The 21501-nt window shown below is 42.3% G+C and overlaps 1 protein-coding gene across 1 annotated transcript in view; it reads left to right on the forward strand.

Moving 5' to 3' along the window:
- The first annotated feature begins 5042 nt into the window (after positions 1-5042).
- LOC135259879 (prickle-like protein 1) overlaps positions 5043-21501 on the forward strand; it is a 41757-nt gene continuing 25298 nt past the window's right edge. The window contains exon 1 of the mRNA XM_064344758.1: positions 5043-5341. The gene's annotated coding sequence lies outside the window, so the exon portion shown is untranslated. The remainder of the gene's footprint in view (positions 5342-21501) is intronic.

Here is a 21501-nt window from a genome sequence, read left to right on the forward strand (position 1 = left end):
TTGTGCGTTCCTCTCTCTCCCTCTCCCTCGCTCCCTCCCCCCCTGCCCTCTCTCTCTCTCTCTCTCACTCTCTCGCTCTGTCCCACAACTCCACCACGCTAACCTCATCTCCTCTCCTTAGGCTCATAATGACATTCCCATGATTAAGGTCTTCCCCAAATCACCCGATTTATCCGTACCGCATCTTCCAAGCTTTCAATACTTCAATGACCTGCCAAGTTCCAAACAGTTTGGCAGTCTTCAAGGACTTTGTTGCTATTGACAAACAGACATTCAGGGTCATGCCAATGGGCTCAAGTTCCAGTTCAAGCCAACTTTCCATGGCATAGGATTACTGTATACATTATATTTAAGTAGACTGGCACACACGCACAAACATATATGTGTTTGTGTGTGTGTGTGTGTGTGTGTGTGCATATATATATATACCCAAACACACACAGACACACACACAAACAATAACATTTGTTTTGTTTTTTTAGATTCAATATAACTATTCATACCAAGCAAGATTATTGTTTAATGTAATTGCTTATATTGCTAAATGTAATATAAAATTACTTGTTTTAAGAAATCTTATGAAGTTATGCAGTAAAATATTCTTACCCTACTGGAAGATATTTTTTCTCAAATAATGCTTTTTCTTTTTTTTCCATCAGCAATTTTTTGAGGTGAAGGACGACTCCTGTCTGTGCTTGCCACTTTATGTTAATGGAAATGATGGATTTAAGATGGCTGTTAGTGTAAGATAATGGATTCCTGTTCACCAAGGCTTTTAAAAGTATGTGTGCACTTAAACTTCCCATGCAGCTGGGAACAATGTCTCCTTTTTAATAACTGGAGAGCAGGTATGTTGTTGTCCTAGGCCTGTCTTTTGGGGACAAGCTTTGCTGCGGTCATTCTAAGAATGCTCACATCCACACAAGAAGCTTCACTCAGGATTAATAACAGAATTAATAGGCATTCTCAGAGCAGATTTGGAGCAGAGCGGAAATTCAGGAAGTATTGGGGAACATGGCAGGTTTCCCCCTAATTAGTGAAGGGTTGCTAGAGAGCATGCACCGCAGGAGTAGCCTTAAGTGATGAATCTCGTTATAGGGATTAAGAGACTTAACTTCGGTAAGCGTTCGGTCCTGCAGCGGTCCTAACTAGCTCCACCGCCGGCACATTAACTTCCTCCTGAGGGAAAGGAATCTTTTTCTTCGGCTTTTAACTTTGACCCAGCTTCTGGCAATCCAGCAGAGAAGAAGCAGCGTTCTGTGACATAATTTAATTTTAGAATTCAACAAGTATCCCGTTTTTATTATAGCGCTTAAATGGGTCTTGCTGTGTTACAGCTGTGCAGAATTAGGCCAATCCTTTTGTAAAATTAAAAAGCAAGTCACTGAAAAATACATCTCAATGCATTCTAAATGAGTTCCGTCTAACCACGATTCAGCAATTATTCAATCAAATTATAAATAAGATAGCATACCAAATTGAAAGATTGATACACTGAAAGATTAAAGCATTGATATGACTATCTATCCATAATACATACAAAAGTAACACTTACATTTCCTGTGAAGTGTATGATTCAATCTGAACAACTGTTACGGGCTAAAAATGAAACTTTACAATGCACACTGCATTAAAAGCGCTGTGTGCATTTTTACGGTTCGGAATTGCTGGGAGAGTCTTTACAACTGACAGATCCATAAATATTAAGGCAGATAAGAACGGTGCACAGAGGTGGACAGTTTGCCTACAGATGCTGGTCCTACCAGTTTGGCGAGACTTAAATCGGCGTCTTGACAGATATGATATACGCATCAATTTCACTTGAGCCAGGAAGGGCTGCACAAAATGGTCCCGCGTCCAATTTTTGGCGCGTTCGTTCAAAGCGCGTGAGAAATGCCTCAGAATAGCTCGCTTCTGGGGCTGCGAAGTGAAACAATGGGCCACGCGCAGCCCTTAATTTGTGCCAGTGCGAGACAAAGAGCCGTCCCGGCACCTCTGCAATTTCGGTTTTCAGCATTCCGGAACCCTCCAGCTCAGGACTGGCAACCTGTCTCCACATGAATATTTTTATTTTGTGCGAAAGCTGCAACTTCACTGCAAAAAAAAAAACAACAGCAAAAAAAAAACCAATACATTTGCCCCGCTTGGTTTCACAGCATTGACTCAACTTTGGCTCGTTCACACAATTTGTGCTCAGCATTAGTTTGCTAAACTTATCCTGTTATTTATAACAGTGGTTTCAAAAAGCAAAACACATTATCACCCATTATGACTCAGTTCAGGTTTATTTGTATATAGTGCTTTTTAGAGTGACGCTATACACAAAGATGTTTTACAGAAAAACAATAAAATATGTATCCTAATAAAGGCCAGGCCTGCAATCACAATGAACCAGAAAGTTTGGTAGAATGTGTATGGTGTCACATTGGAGGGTGAATTCCACCTCTTCTGTAACCTTACAGTTTTGATACCTTGCGATTTGCACATTAAGCACTAGTTGTAGTTGAATGCAATGAAGTCATGCAACACCTGGTATCTAATGTACCTTTTGTAAAGCTATATGCATAACTTTATTCTCTTTTAATTGAACAATTGACTGTCACTTCACAACATAATGAAACAGGTCATTAAACCCAATTCCGAACACGACTCCTCCCATTTGTACTGTTCCACTCACTTAGGTCCTCGACAAACTGCAGAATATAAAAACAAAAAAACATAATTAGTGATAAAACACAAACTTAAGCAGAATATGATGTGATAAACAGTGTTCATACTTCCCTGATACAGAACAATGGCTGCCTCACCTTAGTGAGAAGTACAGCAGAGAGCTGACTTACCTCCATAAAAAAGCACCACTGACTGCATCCATCTGTTGTTTATGAAATCCTTCAGTTGAATCAACTCCACTGTTGAATCACGCCGCCACAGACGTGTGTCGATGACGGACAGGTTTCAGGTTACAAAACCTGGTCCCACTTATCAGGACTTCGGTCTGGTAAAAATGTGATGGACAGGGGGTCGTGACCCGGGTCAGACCGAGTCAGAGAGCCAGCGCCAACAGAACAGAGGCCTAAAGGTCAAGTGTCACGCAAACGGATTAGGGCATTTGTCACATTTATGATACGCATTTCATTCGGTCCTTAAAAAAATACACATGCCTTCAAATCCATTCTAGCGATTGTATGTTAATCTCATTGAAGGTGCGTATTTCCAGGACGTGAAATGGCCGTCCTTTTCAGTCAAGGGAACAAAACAAGCAATTTCGCATCAATCTGGCAGTGGCAGAAGAGATCGTTTTCAAAGTAGTTCCCATTGTCCTTCATAATAGCTGAGGGAAAAAAGTTAAGATGGGTTCAAGCTTGATATCCTCCACGCATTGTCAGCACTGACAGTGCTTCCTTGACAATGATTTCCGTACACCTTAAAGAATGACGTTAGATCCAGGGTCATTGTCTGATGTAAGAAAGCCCTGTTCAATGCTTCCTTTTTCCAAGGTGTGCATATAAGCTTACCTTTTATCCTGCAATGTAAATAGGATTAATGTCACAGGGGATGTTTAGTCACAAAGAGATAAATTATATTGGAGCTAGCGATTTCCTTTAAAAAGCCTATTCTGTGGGGGACATGAAGAAGGAGTGAAAAGAATAAGAAAGAAGAAAAAAAAAAACATGTGGTATCAAACCGCTGTCATCCGAGATGTTGCATTTCCAAGAGAGAGGGGCTTGTGGATTGTGAAGATTGCGGATTGTAGGTCAGGGAATGGGGAAAATGACGTACAGTCATTGTAAAGGGCTCACGTGGATTACATTATGAGAGCATTCACAGGCTATGGATGACGGGTCATAGGTCATGTTCACGGCCATCATCCGTGAACGCGGCCATTCGTCAAAGAATCAAACAAGTCGTAAACTGTGTAAGTCACTCTGCTGAAAGCTTACAATGTAAATGTCTTTGTTTCCCAATATGCATCTTTGCTTTGAGTCTTAGTTTGCATAGTTAAATAGCACTAGTGCTTGACTGATGTTGAATCTGTACTCGCTGGCCTGGGACTTCTGTTAGCCAGGTCTGGCACTATTTCAGCCTGCTGAATGGAAAGATGGTTTCCCTACACTGTCTAGTGCCACTCTAAGCAAATAAGCTTAATAAATGTAATGCGATATCATGGGATCGTAGGCCCAAACATGGGGGGGGGGGGGTTGCCTCTCCTGGACCAGGTTCTGTTTGAAACAAATGTTTTCTCTCAGGCCTAAATTCAGTCCAATGCAACATCTTTGTATTACTTAAGCTTCATAGAACCCTCAAATGGGAGGAGCTATCATTTTCATATTCATATGAACCAATCATTGTCTTTTGCTGTGGAGAGGCCAGTCATGACTGACAGCAAATTGTAGCTGTATCACTCATATTTGATCAAATAAAGGATGAGGACATTACAGAAAGACACTGTATTATGGGCAGCATACTGTACTTTGTATGGAGTTATTCCTTTAAATGCTTCTGACTTGATAGTCTTGATATATATCACTGTCTTTGTAAACTGTCTCTCTGTGTTAAAATACCTCTCAAGAAGTCTTTATGAAGTTGGTTTATAGCTTTTGTGTCTAAAAACGGAAAGCACTGAATATGAATGGATTATAAACACATACATCTGCCATATAGTACAGGAATAAAAACAATTACGCTTCAATTTTTACTTTTACTTTTGATTGCAACAACAAAGCAATAATCGCTAAGCAATGGAATGTAAAATAAACGTTGGATCCGACGGCACTTTTATGATAATGTAATTATATGGCACGAATGCTTTAAAAATGAAAAGGGGGCAATATAAACGTTTAATTCCAATCAGAACCCTATGACAGTGCTTCGTTTTCTCATAATTAACTACTTGGTTAAAAAATTGCAGAGAAAAGGACAGGCAAACCTTCCATGTTTTCCAGACTACCAAGAATGTCGGTGTCTCGAGGGTTGGGGGGGGTTGCTTGTTTAAGCCAATAGGCAGGGAGTAATGTTAATGTCATTTCAGCGAGCATGAAGCCCCCTAGCCCATTAGCTGGTGAGGCAGCAGCAGCACGGGACTGGTTATTTCAATTCAACGGGCTTTAGCAGTCGAGCTTTGCCTAGATCGCTTTTCCTACCCAGTCTTCGCTCGAAAATGCGAGCGCTTGTGTTCGACTGATTCTGAAGGTATTCAGCTGTGTGGGACTCGGCAGCGCATTGGTTAGGTTACACTCTGGACATCTCAACGGACGCAAATGACACCAAATGTGATTCTAGCTCACAAATAAAGGAGTAGCTGACCAGGGACATCTTGTATTACTGAGTTGATCACTTTTTGGTGAGTATGAATTATTGTAATGCATTTAAAATTTATATTATTATTTCTAAGACTCTGGGTAAAGGCAAATGAAGACTCCTTTTGGTTTGCTAAATTAATTGTCACAATTTCAATATTTCATCGACTTTAGGACATACAAATTGAGTATTTGGCCGTAAGATAATCGTTAAAGGTGTAATTTTGCGTTGCCTTGACCCAGCCCCAGAAATAGTTGTCATGTGTAAATGTACTGTCGAATTTCGTTATTAAGACAATAAGTTGATGACATTTGGAAATAGCATTTTAATAACATTTACATTATGTTTCATTCGAAGTGGTTTGTCACAACAAACCAACTTCATACTCTCCAACCTTAGTAGTGTGTTGTATTTAAAGTGTGTAGAGCTATTCGCTTCTCTTAGGTCAAAGAAAAAAAGTTTGCGTGCGTTCACTTTATATAAGAGATTTTATTGAACCTTTTTTCAATCATGCATACAAAAACAATGTTTTCGTTTTACTTATAACACCGATGACCTGATGTTACCAATGAAAAGTATTGTTTTTTCTCAGGGCTAAACAGCACATATGGCGTTTGCTTTATAGTGGTTATGCTATTAAGTAAACAACTTAATCCTCAACAATAAATTCTAAGGTTAAACAAAACAGACCCCTTCTCTTAATTGGGTAAGCTACTCACTGCAGTACGTGAGGTGGTATGGTGTTAGATTTCGGGTGTGTGGTGTAGAGCTCCAGATGTAGCCTATGGGTTCAGCTGTTGTCTGTCACTTAGCTGACAACTGGTCGCTGCGGTGAATGTTGCTGCCTCTCCGTTATCCGCAACCAGGAGATCCCCGAGTTTATTACCTCCAGTGCTTTCGGTGACTGTTCCCACGAAAGAGGGAAGATTTCTTGATTTTTTTTTAGCTTCTTTAGGCAATACGTATATATCATACATACTTCTCATTATTTTCTAATCGTTTTTTTTTTTAAATTTTTTATTAAGTGCAAAGATTTTAAATTGCTCGAGGGATTATACATTTACTGCAATAACCCTTGCTCCATGTTAAATATGATGTGGCCATGATTTGGAGGAGGTGGGGGTTACGTCTGGATGCTTAAATACGAAGTTTCACTTATTAAACGTTAGGCTACTTGTTCCCAGTACGGGACTATGGGCTAAACTTTTACGCGAGGCGTTGAGCTCCCGTGTTCCCTGGGGGGTTGATCGGCATGCCTGTAGTCTGGTCAGGGGGCGGGGGGGGCAAAGGCAAAGGGGGGCAAATCTTTCACTGCGTCCACAGCTGGGGGGGGGCGGAGGGGGTGAAAACAGCGTGTTTCGCTGGACCCAGCATCTAGGTTTAAAGGCCATCAGTCGAGAAGGCGGGGGGGGGGTCGGTTATTCATTAAATTGCATTAATGAAACACACGTGATATATTCAGTCGATAATATCGCTTGCTGTCAGTGATGCCTTTTTTCGTTTCGCAGACGTGACGGGGTCAGCTTTAAAGGAAGTGTATCTTATTACGAGACCTCCTTTTTATGACCATCCGGTGTCTTATTTTATATGCCGAAAACATGCTAGCAATGCATCGAGTTGCTTGCATGGAACACTGGGAGGGGACGATAATGGATTTTTCATTTGCAAGCGAAAGTTGGACAGAGTTTTTATTGCAGTTAATCAAGGTGGTGGTGTCACCTAGTGGCAGGACTTGCCTCTATAAGAAATACAGCTCTATAGGCCTACCAGTTCTTCGTCTGAGAAGAGAGACACAGAAATACGTTTTGTTTTTACATTCTTAGAAAAATTATCCAAACCACTATGTGCCTTTCTGTTGATACATTTATCACAGGACAGTGTGTTCTCACTCCCGGTTTCGTCCGGTGAAGCGTTTATTTCCTTGTGTCGTCGCAGAATTGTTCACTCAAAGCTGTAATTCTAAGTTTATTCTTTTCACTCAGCGAGATTTCCACTGTGAGTAAATGGTAAACCACTAAGCGCAAACGTAGCGGGTGTCAGGTGACGTGTTTTCCTTCATCACGAAGTGCATGGAACGAAGCCATATTGGGCTGACTGACTGTATAAATTACAAAGTAATGTAAACACAATTTCTGCAGGGTAATACATTACCCATTAGGCCTATATTTAGGCGTATCTCAGAAGAAAGGAATTTGTCTGTATTTGTTAAATTCCGACGAAAACGCAGTATTCTGGATGATAACGTATGTATGTATGTTAATAACGTGTAAGGCACGTTTAGAAACCTTCACAGTCCTGTTTAATAGAGCTTTGTTTCTGCCGAAATTATCATGTCATTCTATGTTATATATTAGGTGTTTTTCACTTCCCGCAGAAATAGTTTGGATATGATTCACTACAGACTCTATGGTAATGATTCAATTAACTGTTAGAGAGGAGCGACATTTTATCACAGACCATCCTGTAACAGTGACGTAGACCTTTTTGCTGAGTCTGTTTTGCCCTCAGGGCACTATGATTAAACACAGTTTTTTTTAAAAAAACAGCTGCAACCAACCAAATCCAATGTTTCGAGGTCTATTGGTCTATGGAGGCCACTCCACGAGGTTAGCGGTCACATTTTACTAAAAAAAAAAAAAATCCTACCCTAAAATTTACATTTGCACTTTTCTTGTGTGCTCAGATAAACCATTTTGTCCGGAAGATCATATCTGCTGAGGTGCAAAGGTGGGGCAGAAGATGAAATTAATGAATCCAGAATGAATGAATCCTAAACTGTGGCATGCATGGTGTGTGTGTGTGCGTGGGTGTGTGTGGACAACTGTGTGAGTGTGCATGCATGAGAGAGAATGTGTGTGAGAATGAGTGTCAGAGACAGATAGTGTGAGAGAGATACAGTCAGGCAGAAAGAGAGAGAGCGGCAGAAAGAGTGAATGAGAGTGGGGGAGAGAGGAGAGTAGAGAGTCAGAGACAGAGTGTGAGAGAGATAGAGTCAGAAACAGAGAGAGAGAGATAGGGAGAGAGAGTGAATGAGAGTCAGAGAGAAAGTGAGAGACAGAGTGCACTTCCAGAGTCTACAGCTCCAAGAGTAGCATTGAGCAGTATGTAAGCTCGGTGCCAGTGTGTATATGTAGCTCTGTTGATTTAATACCCCCAAACCAGCAAATGTACACAAAGCAGTGTTTGTACTCAGGCTGAATTAATCACACACACAAGCCTGGGTAGATCGCACTAAACCCAAACACTTTGGCAGCCTTTTATCCCTTGGAGAAGTGGCGAACCGTGCCAAGTGGCAAAAGAGAAGCAGACGGCCTCCAGGTTATGGGGCCAGCTGGATAACACTGTCATTTATGTCCAAGCAAGGGGGCTGTGTGAGTGTGGGGTGGGGAAGGGGAGGCGGAGGGGGGGCGTCGAAACAGGCCTCGGCACAGGGCCTCCACCTATAAAGCACGTTTGGCTCGAGCTTTGGGTAGGGTGGGGGGGTGGGTGGGGGCTCAGAGATATTTGGGCCTGTTTAAACTATGGTGGTCTGCATATTCCTAGTCACAGAGTGCCTGTAAACTGCCTCGTGTCAGTTTTGCTCTGAACAAGAACCAATTATGGTCCGGTTATTGAAAAATGGGAATAAAACTTGGTGGGAGCCAAGTTCTTGAGAAGTACATTCTTAAATCTCCAGCGTCAGGGCAGGGTCTCAAACTACAGTCCTGGAGGGCCACAGGGTTTTCTGGCTTTTGTGATTTCCTTTAAATCAGCAGCCAATTTAGGCCTTGGGGACTAGGCGTGCAGACCCTTTAGCCAATCAGCGGCCTAATTTAAGGACTTAAGTGCCGGGACACATCAAAAACCAGCAGACACGGCGGCCCTCCAGGATTGGAGCTTGAGATCTCCGTCCTGTTTTGGGTTTACAGCGCAGGTTTACTCCGGCATCTGCACCAGGGCCTCTCGACCGGCAGCCAGGGGACCACACGTAGTCCACACTCTTACTTAGGGCCATTTATCACTGAGAAGAACAAAAAATGAATTATTCTGATGAATAATAAAAAAAAAGTGACCGAGTCCAGTCGTGCATCTGCACAGGGTCAGCATACCTCCCTCTAGTTACAGAAAGATAAGTATTATAAGTCTTTTCCATACCGTTGTTCGGTCCACGCATACCAGGTTTTAAAAAAAGAACCTGGCACCCAGTAAAACGCTGCTGTAGGACCCTGGTCTGCGTTTGCAGCTGATGCGTGCGTCTGGTTTTTGCACAAGCGCATTTGGTCTGGCTCCAGGCTGCATGCACGTGCGATGCATTATTTGAAGCTGATTGAGATAGTCAGTGATATATTGCTACCAGACACCATTGGTAGCTGTGAGTGCCGAGCTGATTAGCCCTGAAAGAGATAAATCTGGGGGAAAACTGGCTTGGGTGTGCGTGCTCTGGTTTAATGCTCTACCAGGTCTTTCCTTTCTTTAATCGTGGGTGAAAGGAGCAAAAGTATTTTTAAAAACATTTTGTAATTGTACACGGCAAATAGCTTTTTTTTAGCAAGTTAAATATCTCAGGTATTTTGTCAGTCATATAAATATCATTGCTAAGCTGGACCATAAAAACAGGTTTTGCCTTGAGGGCTGGTTGTTTTCTGTCATTTATTTTTGTCCTAATTTCTTTTCATTATCTTCAGTAAGCTGCTATTTCAGTGTAATGGTGTGAACAAGACGGTGCCCTCTTCCACAGTACAGAACTACCGTACATATACGGTGTCTCATTTTTCAATTCAGCAATGTAGCTAGCGTGCTAACTGCTTTAACATTTTTCTTGCAAATAGCAGCTAATGTGATCTTTATCTCAGTCGGTCTGCAATTGCAACAATGCACGCAGGGAGCTATTCTTGTCACAAAGAATGGACTCGTTGTTACGGTTCCCTAGCCGGTGAGTGTTCAACCGCGCATGCAGCTCGAAGCATTTATCTACTACAGGCAAACATGCTACGGACGCTACAGTTCATCTGGCACAAGCACACAAAAACTAAAAGCAGCTAAATATTTCTAAAATATTTCTGTAGAAGTGAAAACCGTCTGCACTGCTCTGGTGCTCTCTGGCCAAGCATTCCATCGCATAGGGCCCTGCTGAGAGAAAACAAACTCACCTTTTGTCTAAACAGGTTGCGTATACAGAGAGCAAGGCCATTATCAGATGACCTTAGCACCCATTGTGTAGCTCATGGGTTCAGTAGCTCAGTAAAGGCATTTGGGAGCACAACCATTTAAACCATAAAAGTTGTCGATAGTATCTTAAAATCTATTCTTAAAACCACTGTTAGGCAGCACAAAGAGGCAAAGGTCGTGTTTATAAATGGGTACACGCACACAGAAAACTATTATTAAAATCATTTATCATGCCAAATGTCTGTTTCATATTTTATATTGCCTTTCCTGCCCAACCCTGTTCCTGGAGATCTACCGTCCTGTAGGTTTTCACTCCAGCCCTAAAAAAGCACATCCCCTTCAACAGCTTGAGATCGCATTGTGCTGCTAATTGGTAGAATCAGGTGTCCCAAATTAGGGTTGAAATGAAAGCCTACAGGATGATAAATCTCCAGGAACAGGGCTGGACAGCCCTGATATAAAAATGTTTTTACATAATGGTCATACATAACCATTTATGTAGAATATAGAAATAAATGAATTAAAGGTGATAAAATGGTGCCATCGGTTTGTATTACTCTTGCAGGGATTCACTCTAGTATTGCGTGAATCCCTGCAATCCCTTATTTCTGAAGGCTTGCTAATCCAAGGCTCGCTTTGTCTGTACTCTCCCCTACCGGAGAGATAACAGCACATATATTCACGAAACTGTCGTTCACACTTTGCGGTTCAGCTGAGGATGAATGTGGCCGGGCTGGTGAGGCAGTCAGAGAGCGTATTCGGTTACGTCTTTGGGTGCCGCGCTATTTTCAGCCTGCGGGGGTGTTGTGTGCACCCTATATACAGTACCAGAAATACATCAGCTGATTTATAGAAGTTTTAACCCAGCGGGATAGTTTTGAGGTGAATTGTGGAGTATTTTATTTATTTACTCATTGCTTGCTGTTACAGTGAATGACAACATCCTCATGCACACTCTCTGAATGCCTAAATTTAAGCTAAATAGGATACTGTTGCTATGGAAAAGCGTGTAAATATTCCATAATTAGGATGGTGGTTTATTTGTAGTCTGTGATAGTAGAAGATTTCTGGTTTTCACAAGTGTAGTTTCAGAGTCAAGGGAAGAAATTAATTTAAAGGTAATTTCCACACTGATATCAGGATGTATTGGCTATTTTTTTAAAGAGTTGTCAGTGAGTATAAAAGCTTTCCAGGTTGTATAGTGGACAGAGGCCCCTAAAGTGTTTGTGTCCAGGTACAGTGCAGGTTACACTCTAGACTGGGATAAATGAGGGGCTTAGATGTGCAGAATGACCTGTGCTTATTATATTATTATGTGTATGTAATAATGTACACTTTATATAATGTATAAAAAGGTCTGTTTTTCCTAAATGGATCACCTGATATGGTGATATCCTCCTATTAAAGCTGACAACGTTAACCTGTTATTCATTGTTTCATGTCAAATCCTATGTGGTCGAGTACAGAGCCAAAACTACAAAAATTATGTCACCAAATACTTACGGTCTGCACTGTAATCTTACATCCTTAAATGGATAAGGTGTACAGGCAGACTGTAGTATCTTAGGGAACAAGAGAAACATTAGCTTAAGGTTGTTAGCAGAGGGCACAGTTGATTGCACTGGCCCAAAGAAAGCTAATCATTTATAGCGTTTTGGACCTCCTGGCTGGGATTATAATAAATGCCTGAGATCCTCTCTCGCCATGTTAGACTGTGTGGTTGGTACAGGCTAGGCTAATTTAATAGCCAAATCATGCAGAGATGAAAATAACAGTGATGGGAGGAATAGTCCATGTTCCTAAAATGGGCATGGCTATCACATGCTCACTAATGTGGACCAATCAATGTATTTTTGCTGGATATGAAAAACTTCTTGCATTGGTCGGCCAAATCAGTGATTGGCAGCTCATATCAGCTCCACCCATTATAAAGTTTATGAAAGCTTGCTCTGGCATCACTAGAGAACAATGATAAGAGAAAGAAAAATGGTTGACTGACACATTTTTTCAAGGTGTAAGAATAAAGGTGTGCACACCTGACTATGTAGACCACAGGTTCTGGAGAAGCACAAAAGCCATGACTTTCCTTTCAAACATCCCTGTTGACTCTGACAAAGGACAGAGACATCCGAAACGTAAGTCATTGTTTCAGTCAATATAAAGTTGCAAGCACAGCAAGAGGCACAGTGTTGTGCAGTTTGTTGTTTTATTGTTAACTAACAGCTTTAGAAATGTGTCCAGTTACAAAGTACCCTGATGTATGTCCCAGTTTTATGAGGGCTTCTATCATGCAGATTACACATGGACATTCATATAACAACTGAACTAACTTCCTGTCAGCTGACAGCTTGTCAGGAATTTAGAGACCCTACCCTGAGCTCCGAAGGTTACTGACATAATGTCCAAAGACTGGAACGAGTTCAGCATTTGACATGCATGCACAAACTCACTCACGGTAGCTATTTCAACATAATAACTACATTAAGCCATTGAGGCTCATGTAAAAATTTAGTTGTGCATGACTTCACTGATCCAGGAAGCATTATCCACACAATTGTATCCATCCATACAGTATCTATACCCGCTTATCCTGGTCAGGGTCACGGGTGGTGCCGGAGCTTATCCCATTGTGCATTGGGCGAGAAGCAGGAATACACCCTGGACATGTCGCCAATCTATCACAGGGCACAACACACCTGTGGGCAATTTAGAGTCTCCATTGAGCCTACATGCATGTCTTTGAACTGTGGGAGGAAACCGGAGTACCTGGAGGAAACCCACACAGACATGGGGGAGAAGATGCAAACCATCCATTAAATGCATAAATGACACTGTTGGGTTTAATGAACGATTTATCAGACAGTCAACAATTAAATATTAGACAGTAAATAATACATTTTTATTAAAGATGCAGATTATCTTTTTAAAAAATGTGTATTTTTTTTTTAAATAGAGCGATGATCAGTTTAGGAAATCAAATCCCATGTGTTCAGTTGAATGAACGTCAGTTCTGGGCACACAATACAGCTCGGTCAGAAAAATGTGAGAAGTTATTTTAACACACAGCCATTTCTCCCTCGATCGATTTGTTCTCGCGCACATTACCCGTAGCTTTTGAGTTATTTTTGCACTAGACACGAAAAGGTCTCGTGGCCTGATGGGATTTTTAAAAAATGCAATCCTCCATCCAACAGGCTGCCGCCTCCATAATGGAACATAATGTGACCCTCTTTCGCAAACGCCGTCATTCGCGCATTATATTGGCGCGTGCGAATCTGTGAAATCTATTTGGTCAAGTGCCGTTTCTGTGATGTAACCGGAGCCGTGGTTAGAGCCAGTGCGCAAGAAAGTCTTCTTTAATTATTAAGGCACAACCATCGTTTACGTAAGCCGCGGGAGAGAGGGAATTTGAGCGAGGTGGCAAAACGTAGTGCGCGCAGATGAAACGCACAACTGGGGCAATTAAACATACTACACTCAGCGATGGTATTGCGGACATCGTTTTACATCCAGGACTGATCCATGACATCCCTTCATCACCACGTACAGATCTATATTCCATCTCGCCAGCGGGGCCCTCTTTTAGAGGCCTCTTTGAAATGGCATTTGCGTTATGTCTGAAAGACCGTATCTATCAATTTCTTAAAAAATAATTATTCATGGGAAATCATTTTAAAATATAAAACCATTTTTTAAATATAATCCTTTTACAATTTATGATTGTGCTCCCCTTGACGCCTGGGTGAGGGTCCCTGGATTAGAAAAGGTTGAAAACCCCCAGATTTGTGGGATTTGTGGGTACTCAGGGTGGGGGCACATTACTTGTCATTAGCTTGAGGTTTTTCTATATTCCCTTAGAATGACTGCGTTAGAATCAACAGTGGTTATGATTAACTGCTGTCATTCACAGTTATGCTAACAGTGTACTTGATTCTGGAATTTCTTGACTGGCTTTAACGGTGTTGATATTCTTTAGTAACTGGTACCTCTGTGAAATAGAATCAATGTTATGTAAAATAATGTTATTACTTGGCTGCAGTAATAAAGTTTTTTTTTAACTGTTATTCTGTGGGTGTTTGACTACACGTCATTCAATATGTTTTATAAGCACTATTTTCATTCAGATTTATATAATTTGCAGATGGTTTCTGTGACCCACTTTCAGAAGAACATACAGTAGGATGGATATTTTTAGAAGTTGGGATGTGCATACGTTGTGGGATGAGATGTTTATTCATCCGTTCCACATCTGTGGAGAGAGGTAATTTACGTGACCCTGACGATCATTTATTTATTTATTTTTCCAGTTCTGTTTACTGTGGCGGCCTGGGTCAGATACAGCCAACCCAACACAAACTTGGAATTAGCATGTTAGCTTAGCCAGCATTGCAGAGCATCTGCCCAGCTACGCTTCAATCAGCTGCTGTCCTGATGCGGGCTAGTCTTCCCTAAGTGCTTTTTTGAAACCGTATTTGGGGCTATTCATAAAAGCTACTGTCAGCGTTTCCATGGTGATGGTGCTACTCTCCTGTTGAAGAGTTCTTTTTGGATTTGTAAACTGGGGCATTTTTTTTCCTTTGGAATTACTGTGATGACCTGTATAACCATGGGAACTGCACAGATTTATGTTTGTATTTGCATAAGGCACTTCCTTAAATGACAAAATGACAACGTATGACTGTAAAAATGCCCATTCCTCCACTGTGGTTTAAGGCAGACAGGGGTATTTTGACTGTTTTATGAATCAGTGAAAAAAAAGCATTCTTTTGCACAGCTGCGGTGAAATGTGTTCATACCTGGGGGGGGGGGGGGTACATCCAGCTGACTATGCTCCAACATGAAAAAAAATGTTGAAGCTAATGATAAATCACATAATATTTGCAGTTAGCCTGATAAAAGGACACAATGCACTTGCTACTTGCTTAGAGCAGATATTGGCCTGGAGGATTTTTCATTTAAAACAATATATGCCAACATTATGATACATGCTACATGACTCAAATGTAGCTACAACACATACTGATTTACACTTCAGAGTGACCTTAACTTAACAACCTTTACTGTACATCTTTAGATAGATCTAGCAGACTCTCATAAATAACACAGGAAAATTAATTTAAAAGTGTAAAATAAAATGCTGATAATAAACAAGAACATAATCATTCATTTCATAAGTTCTTGTTTACACCTAGTTGTCACGCAGCACCGGGTGACTAAAGCAGTTGTCAGGCTGTACAAGGCCGTTTAAGAAAAGCACAGCTCAAGCAGGGAATGTGGTTTGTAGTGGTCAGGTGTGAAATGACACCCAAGGACACGAGAATGTCTTATGACAAGAAGAGGCCACTCATCCCCTCTTGGCTTATCACCCTGACACGAATAACTCAGAATCATTATTACCCTTGCCTGACCTTTTTTTGTGTCCTCCAGAAGTCTCTCCAGATAAGCGAATCTGGCGAATGACTTAAATGCAATTATTTTTATGCAACATAGTAGTACAATGTACTATAAAATACTTTGTCCCATAAGAGTCTGGTGTCTATATCCTTGTACATGGAAACATAATTCTTGCTACAAAGTAGTTAAGCCAAGTAGAACCAGTTGACTTTGCTTTTGAGTGTCAGTTATAATGCTTCATAACACCTGTTGAAATATTCGGTTAAGCTTTAACAGAGATATAATGAGCGCAGCTGGACAAATAAGATGTAACATTTTATGAATCTTTTTTAGATGAGTTCTTTACACTCGGTCATGTTTGTCACATATTCACACAAAATAATGCTTGGTGAGAGTTTCTCATTGTTCACTGAAAGCAAGTCCGGGCAATATTACAGTTGAAATATGGGCTGGTTGCAACACCTTGATCTTCTCCAAGGTGGACTGACATGATGAAACAACATGCTATAACCAACTCCCTCTAAAAATACCTAACTGCTCACCTAGCTAGAAAAGCTTTTCATTACATTAGTTCATCACCATTGAGATAATTAAGGAAGTTTAAAGCATCGTGATTTAATGCTAATTGAATGACCTCAGTCCACTCTCATATCCTACATTTTTTTCATACTCTTTTTAAAAAAAAATTTTTTTTTAAGTGAGACGATATTGACGACTCAGTGCTAGCCTTGCAGTTTCGGGTAAGCCAGCTGTAACCAGACAAGTAAAGGCCTGCGCGATTGCTCCGTGTAAATTCTCCACTCAAGGGGGTCTGTGTGGAATTTAACCCCAGGGGAGCATCATTAACATCTGGACTGAGACCCAGAGCCTACCTTTCAGCAGAACAGTAGTTACTCTCTGGAAAACTGTGTGACCATTTTGTAGGGGGAAAAAAAGGGTAAAGTGAACAACTTTGTACCCAGCATGTTCCCGGTTCACATCCTCCACGCATGCTATATAAAACTTTAACAGACTTGTACCCAGAGGGGTAGCAAGTTCAAATCCTTCATTTCACTGTTACTTCATGGAGACAGGTAATTAACCTGAATAGCTCAGCATATGATATATGAATATGAATATTATATATGAGTAATAAATGACCCAGCTATATACATTGTTTAAACTGACAAATTAAAGTGTCCCTCGGTAAGATCATCTTGTAAGAGAGAAAAAAATAAGAAATTTTTTTGCTTATTTTTTCCCTGATTTGTTCTGATTTTGGGGATAATTTTCTTTCTTTTTTTTTACATGTGTAGGACTGAGTCGAAAGTGTATCTTCCTCAGTGAAGATGGGCTTTGGGCCTGTCCTGCAGGTGGGTCAATATTGACCAAAGCCAAGAGCAGACATGCCTCTCATTTACAATCGGGCGGCTTACAATGACCCTTTAACAAAAGCTGACAAAGGCAGTTTGTTTGCGCACGGACCCACATGGCGGTACTCGGGAGGGGGCTTCAAAGAGCGGGGGGGGGGCTGTTTGGGATGTGCAAGCGGTCTTCCTGTCAGTGCCTGGAGGTAAAGAAAACAGCGAGGTGACAACCCAGCTCTGAAAAGGCCCACACGCACTGCAGGGACTTTAATGGCATTGCAGGGACTTTAATGGTATTGCAGGGATTTTAAAGGCAATGCAGGGACTTCAATGGTATTGCAGGGATTTTAATGCCACTATGGGGACTTTAATGGCAATGCAGGGACTTTAATGGTATTGCAGGGATTTTAATGCAACTGGGAGGACTTTAATGGCAATCCGGGGACTTTAATGGTATTGCAGGGATTTTAATGCCACTATGGTGACTTTAATGACAATGCAGGGACTTTAATGATACTGCAGGGATTTTACTGGCTCTGAGGAGATTTTAAGGACACTGTAGGGACTTTGATGGCAATGCAGGGACTTTGAGTACACTGTGGGGACTTCAATGGCACTGTGGGAACTTTAGTGCGACTGCAGGGACTGTATATCCATTTAATGCCACTGTGGGGACTGTAATGGTACTGCAGGGATTTTAATGCCACTGTGGGGACTTTAATGGCAAGGCAGGGACTTTGAGGACACTGGTGAATAATGTAATCAGAAGCAAAACAAGGTGAGGTGTAATGGCATGTCATTGTTCAGTGTGCCAATGACCCAGAGTGAATAGGGCTATAAACCATATAGGAGAGGGGGGGGGGCTATGTTATACAGCTTCATTCCTGACCTGTATCATCTTCCTGGAAGGGAGAAGACCCGTCCTGTAATTAGGTTACAAATTACAAATTGGGATGAGGTAGCAGTCCATTCTGCAGGACTTACTTGGGTTTCAGGTGTTTTTACCCCAAACACTGTAAATGAACTTAAGCTGTAGAGGAATAGTCCCCTAACCTGTAGCTATTTAAGTGGCTGGGGCTGGGGAAAACCATTACGTTATGACCTGCATTAATGAGGAAAAAATGTGCAATGGAAGTTCTCGTATCTACGGGATATTCAAAATAACTGAACCATGCCAGTGGAATATAAACAGCCGAGTATGATCTTGTTGCACTGCACAATCGGTTTACCAGGACTCTGAAAACCGATTGACAATGCCAAGTATATACTATGAGTGTGTGCAGACTCGCAGATACTGAAAAGACCGCAGCAGCATTTCCAGATGAACGGACCGGAGAATGTTTACTCATTCTCAACATATGCCTCGTCTCTGTCTGTTCTTCTGCCTTGAACTTTTTTTAAAAACTTTATTTTGTTTTGTGCTGACAGGGCGGCATTTTACTCAAATAATTACAGGCATCGGCGTTGGTATCCAAACGAAGCAGCTGTTTGCCATTCGTTTTTTTGACAGAGTTAAAACGGCTGTAACTGAGCAGATGTTGAACGCGGGCTCTTACAGCCTGTACGCTGATCGCCCGTGTGGTGCATTCTGGGAAGGTACGGATGGGTGGTCCACGCCCTCCCCACCCACCCTCTCGTCTAAGGACATATTTCCCCTTTGCATCTAAACTGGAATTACAGCGTGGAGGCAGACTGCTTCAGGATTTCCTGTTTCTAATAACCACCCAATCCCCCCTTCAACCCCCACGCACTTTGGGCCTAGCCTGGTGCAGTCATCTGTGTGGTACCAGGGGTGGAGGTGGTCCCATGTACAGGTATATCTCACTACAGAAATGTAATATACTGAAAATATACTAAAATATCAAAATATTGAAAATCTTCATTATATATATAAATATTCCAGACATTGAGATATATGTATATATATATGCATGTGTACACACACATACACACACATAGAGCTGTAATCAATCGCTAAGCTCTGCTCTCTCACTGCCTGTCTAGCTTGGCTTAGTGTCAGTTATTTTCTGTCACTTTTGATCTCTTGGAATTCTGATAATTACCATCAATTTTGTGGACGCAGAACTGCTACCATAAAAACACGCCCCAGGACTCACGCTAAAATATTTATTCACTTATTTCCTCCCAACGTTTTCCTTTTTTAAGCCCCCGTTTTAAAAATACATGATACCTGCTCTTGGGTGAATTATTGATGATGTTTTCACGGAATAGCCCAAGGTGTCCTCTTTTTTTTTTGCGCACGTTCACTGATAGCTCTATTAAAGGTACGATGACCCGCCAAATAAGCGACCGTCGGCCCAGCGCCGGCACAGCTGTTTGGTTTGCCAGCGGTCCATTGGCGGCCCGCTGTAGCGCCACTTCGTAAAAGCGCTGGCAGCCGACGGTGGTGCCGACGACTGGCAGATATTTCACAGGCGGGAGGCTGCGTGCTCGCTGGCTGGGAAGAAAGTCATAACATCATGAAATTATTTTTCCGTGCGGTCGGATTTATTTTTCCGTCCACTCCTGGTGCCGGTCCAGTTATCCGGAGCTGGAGCTGGAGTCTTAGGTGCCATTATGAGGAGAAAGGCCTGCGTGAGCTGCGCTGGGGTGAGTTGGTCTATTTGTGCTAAATATCCCATAATGTCTCCCTGCAGTACTCTGAGCTAATGGATGATGTGGCTTCTGCTCAGACCGCATTACCCAGAGCTGCTCTGCAGGGGGCGCCCTACACCTGAACCACCCAAAATCCCCTGAGGAAATACATGCCCTCCCCCCGCACACCACACACACACAAACGCGAGCACACAGCACACACACACACTTGCGCACGCACACACACACACACACACACACACACAGTGGCACTCGCCCACATTCATCCACTGCCCCTGCTGTAAGTCAAATACTCTGTTACCAGGGTGATTTTGAGGTGGGGGCTGGGGTCAGAGCCATGACCCACAGAAGGTGTACAGTGTAACGTTAATGGTTCAAGTTTGTGCAGGGGGGTGTCTCCATAGTAACGGCCCACTGTAACGACAGAAGTTTCTCCTCCCTTTTTTTAACAACATTAAAACGAAAGTTCATCGTTTTAATGGGGTGAAAGGAAGGCTTTGACCTCGGTTTCTTTTGAAAAATGGAAGCGTATCAGTTACTTTATCACGTTAGCATGATAGCATGGGGGTTGGGGGGGGGTTAAACCAGGGGATGGGCAACTGAGCTGTGATCAAACAGGGCTCGTATGGCCACACAGTGTAGCTGAAGCTCATGTCTCTGGAAACTGCCAGAAGAAAAGTGAGGTCACACACACCCCCCCCCCCCCCACACCCAGAGTATTGAGGCAAGTCCAGCAACAGGCCTACTGAGTCGGTCTAAGGGGATGTCAGATGCCAGTGATCAAAGGCCTCAGCTGAAGTACACACTCTTTTTTTATTTAACTTTTGGGGGGGGGGTGGGGTGGGCGGGGGTTGTAATGGGGTGGGAAGGGGTGGGGTGGGGGGTCACGGGGTGGCATAGGGGTATTTGGCAGTCTCTTTTTACTGCCTTCCCTAATGACTTAAATTGTGTCCAATTAAAGCTGGAACCCAAAAAAAAAACCATGAACCCTCCCCCCCCACCACCACTTCTCGCCCACATTGAGTGGTAAACTCACCCCCCACCCCTCCCCACAGTAAAACAGCAGAGTGTTTAATTATCTCCCTCTGCAGCTCTGACTGTATGGAGCTCTGTTCCTTAAGGAAGGCGTTCTAATGATTAGCAAGGTCCTGACTGTGAAGTATTTAACTCTTTTTGGGGGGGGGGGGGGGGTTGTTGAATGCGCTTGGGTTCCTTTTGAAGACGGGAAGGTTGGAAACATTTCCATGTGTGGGAAACTGCCGGTTTACTGCCCCCTGACTGGTCCTGCCAGCGGCAGGCCCTGGACCCCGTGTGGACCCCCAACTTTGCTTCTGGGGTGTGAAGGGCAGCAATGGGGTTCAGACACTGTGCTGACGTGCAGCACCCCACTCCGTTTGGAGATTAAGAAAATGGGGGTACAGTACCATACACCATATACTAGCTGCAAACTGTAATATGTACTATATGATTGGATCCTATATACTATATACTAAGTGATACTATACATTATATTATTGCCATGGCGATGCTGCTGGCACTAACCCTACATCCAAGATACTCAACTTTGTCCCTTTAATTCAGCAGGGCTGCTGATTTTCTTTTATTCCTGGTATAAAGTTCATTGATTGATTAATGTTACTCATTGGCCAGAGGCCCCACTCACCTGGTAACCAGGTGTAAAACCATTCCCTGATTAGGG

This window comes from Anguilla rostrata, chromosome 7 (genome assembly GCF_018555375.3).
Source record: "Anguilla rostrata isolate EN2019 chromosome 7, ASM1855537v3, whole genome shotgun sequence".
In the NCBI taxonomy this organism is placed as follows: domain Eukaryota; kingdom Metazoa; phylum Chordata; class Actinopteri; order Anguilliformes; family Anguillidae; genus Anguilla; species Anguilla rostrata.